This window comes from Cyprinodon variegatus, unplaced genomic scaffold, assembly GCF_000732505.1.
Source record: "Cyprinodon variegatus isolate N-32 unplaced genomic scaffold, C_variegatus-1.0 Scaffold486, whole genome shotgun sequence".
NCBI classification, from domain to species: domain Eukaryota; kingdom Metazoa; phylum Chordata; class Actinopteri; order Cyprinodontiformes; family Cyprinodontidae; genus Cyprinodon; species Cyprinodon variegatus.
The window spans coordinates 314328-318216 of record NW_015150939.1 but is presented as its reverse complement, the minus strand read 5'-3'; positions in this window follow the sequence as shown (position 1 = coordinate 318216).

The following is a 3889-nucleotide window of genomic DNA, read 5'->3' as shown; positions in this document are numbered from 1 at the left end:
AAATCATGCAAAGAATTGGAATCATTGTCCAAAATTTATGTCAGTTTTACCAAAGTTCTTCTATAACGCTTTTCTGACACCTTAATTAAAACAGACATAATCTCTATAAAATGAGCAAAGCTAGTTTTATGGGCATTTTTATTCATGATGTGGAGATATAATTGTTTATAAAGATACAAAAGATTAGACTGCAGACAGAAAACCTACAGGGATCCAAACTTTACATATTAACTCACAGCATTTCTTTAAAGAACAAACAGATAAGATGTAAGCAGACAAAGTAAAATATCCAGATATGAGAGGAAAAGAAGGGAAAAATTTTACAGGGTGTATCTAAAAACAGTGTTTAATATAGTAGGACTAGAAATATATAACATACATACATTAGTTATCTGTTGGTGATGACAGGTTCAAGCTGTCAACAGCAGCTCCTCTGATGGCTCCCTGTGTGCTCTCAGTCTGAGCCAGTCCTACTGCCCCTGAATGCACCGCTGTCCTGTCAGGGTTCTCCTCCACTTGCCTCGGCTGAGTGGATCTGCTGCACCAGCTCAGAGCGCTAATGACACCAGACAAGCGCCCTTTTCTACTTTTTCTTCTGCAGTAACTCTCAGCGGACCGCTGGCCTCTGATCTCAGGTCAGTGAAAGAGTGTGAGCTGCCAAAGAGTAAAAGAGGGCAGAGCTGTAGAGCTTTTTTTTTTTCTTTTCTAATTCAGAAATGCTTCAATGCAATCTTTTATTGTAGAAGGAATGAAGATGAGATTTGTTGTGACTTGTTTTTTGTTAAGATTAGTGGATTCTTGTTGAGGACCCAGATGCAGAGAAAAAGAGATGATTTCTTGCAAAAATTTAATGATGTAAAAATGAAGAAGCCACAATTCAGAACCAATTGACAAGAAACTCAGGAACCAAAAAAAACTAGGTGACACTAGGGCAGAAGAAAACCCAGGGAATTAAGGAATGAAGAGAATCCAGCAAGGAATAACTGCACAGAAGGTCTATATATTGGAGACAGAACAAAGAATGGGCTAATCAGCTGATAGGGAGCAGGTGTGGATAGAAGTAACTAGAAGGGAGCTAGGGGAAAGGAGACAGGCAAAAAGGGAGCAACAGAGAGTAAGTCAAATACACAACACTGCTTAAATATAACTAGAGAACAACTACAATGAAACAAAAAGGAAATAAAACCAAATACCTAGAAAACACAGAATAGAAAGATTAGAATCATGACAGTTTCTCTGCTGCACTTAACCGGAAGACATCTGTGCCTCCTCAGGCTGCTTTTAAAGCTTTTCACTGCTTTATGGTATTTATGGAAAAAATATCCTGCATCAATAAATCAGGAAGATGGTTAACATGAAACCATTTTTATTCACTGTTGGATCAGTTATTGAGAACCATCCATCCATCTTCTACTGCTTGTCCTTAAGGATCACCGAGGGCTGGTGCTTTTCTCCAGCATTCATTTGCTGTACGCCTCAAACAGGTCATCAGTCAGGGACATACAAACACCAAGACATACAACCATCCGCACACCAATTTAGAATCATCAGTCAACCTAACAGTGATGTTTTTGGACAGTGGAATTCAGAGAATGTGTGAATCTTATACAGATAGACCAGGAATCAGGGTCCTTCCTGAAACGGGGCAAACTGCACCACTATGCACAGGTGAGAGCCATTCCTGGAAACCATTTATTAATCAAACAGACTTGGAATATATTTTAAATTCTTTTTAAAAATCGTCTGCCTATTAGTCATAATTCAGAGAACTGAATGATTTCTAACAGAAGCTGGTATGGTTTATATCAAATCAAATTCCTACATTAAAAACGTTCAGTCAGAGTCCTCAAAATTAATCTAAATTTAACATTTCTTAAGATGTTTCTCAAAAGAGAATGAGGATTCTGTTTAGCTCAGGGACAGCTGGAGATCAGAGCCACCATGTGAAAAAGCACGATTTTTATAATGGGTCAGAGACAGCAACAGCAATGACCTTGAAGTCTGACGGAGAAAGAGGCTTCAAAAGATCCAACATATGTATTTAGGAGCCTAAACGTGATTTGCTCTAAAAGCTAAAACCAAAATGTATTCATGTACCCTGGTGTGCAAAGGTTCCCGGTGCAGGGAGGTCAGCAGCCTTGCTGCAGCATTCTGCGCAGACTGAAGGAAGGCCAGGTTGGGATTAAAATGAATTGCAATAGTCTAAAACTGGGAGAAATTGAAATATGTAAAATCATCTCAAGGTCAGTCTGTGATGGGAATGTTTTTGATTTTGGAATCTTATTGTTTTTAAAACTTTTCCAAAGGATGAGGTGCTGTCAAAGATAACACCCAGGTTTCAGAGGGAATTTTAAAGCAGAGGTTCCCAAACTTTTCTGCTTCTGACCCACAAAATGGTTCCAGAGTCGACTCCTGACCCCAAACTACCGGTTCAGTTTACAAACACTTCTACAAAATGAGTGAATAGTGGTTAAATAACATTACAAACAACTTCAACAACCAAAGATCTTGATTTGTTTTCCATTTTTAAGTGATGCATATTTTTAAGCACTTCAACATAAATCTTTATTGTTTAGTTTAATTTCTGTATCGGATCTCATGACCCTGTACTGGTCAATGACCTCTGGTGGGGGCATAACTCTAATGTTGGGAATCAATGCTTTAGAGCAACATAACAGAAAGAACCTGGTCATTTATAGAGACTCTGATGCTGCAAGGCATGAGAGTTAGCAGCCACCGTCCCAATATACATCACAATGGGATGCATTCAGGTTTCCTATGTGATCTGAAAACATATTGGGAAATGAATTGAGACGTGAATACTAATGCAAAGCTCTGTAGGAGCCTTTTGCGTGAAAAAGACAAGTCCTAGTTGTCATGGTGACACAGTAAAAGATTCATGTCCTACAAAAAGCTGCTAGAATCAACAAAAAAGAAAGCCTTGTGTTCACACAGAGCATATTACTGTTAATTTTTTGCTGAGAATACAAGAACATCCCAGTGGATTCTCAAGGAAAACACCACATTAGTGTGCATATGTGTGTGTGGTTGTGGTTGTGTTGGGGGGTGGTATGTTGTCCACATTGCAGCAGCGTCCATAAATACTCTAAACAGATTGGTTTTGAAATTACAATAGAATGTGATTTTGTGCAAAATGACTGTTTTAGATGGAAGGTCAGACTGCAGCCTACTTTGTCTCAAATCCACTCAGATCTGTCCTCACTACTTTCAGTGACTGTGTGCAGAAAACAGCACAAGAACGGAGTTTTAATAGTGTTTCCATAATGGACTGTGGTTAGACGACCAGATATAATAATAACCCTTGATGCAAACAGACACAGACTCTTTCCCAGTCACCTTATCTTCCGATCTTCTAAATCAGTGCCTACATTAGCGTTTGACTACTAATGAAGCCCAGCCCATGGCCACATGGCTAATTGTAACACATGAGGCCATAGCTATGTGACCCTGTAGTCCTTCAGGCTTGAGGAAAGTAATTACACTGATTGATAGTTGGTGTGAACTATTGATGAGTGCGCCAGCTTGTATGGTGTTTGATGCAAAGCTCCCTGCTTCCACAACCTGCTCTTTAATGTTGCAGAGGGTTGGAAACAAATTCAGCAGCACTTAACTTCTCACATTCTCTTGTATTAAAAACACAGCAGACATGCACCTCAATGGGACTTGATGGTTTTCCTTCTTCTCTTCAAAAAAAGACAAAATCTGTTAAATCAGCTGGAAAGCGTCTGTGGACATTAGTTCCCAAGTCTTCCCTCTGATGTTGAGTTGGACTTTGATGGGTCATTGACAGAGATGGGAAGTAACGAAGTACAAATACTTTGTTACTGTACTCAAGTAGATTTTTCTGATATTTTTACTTTACTTTACT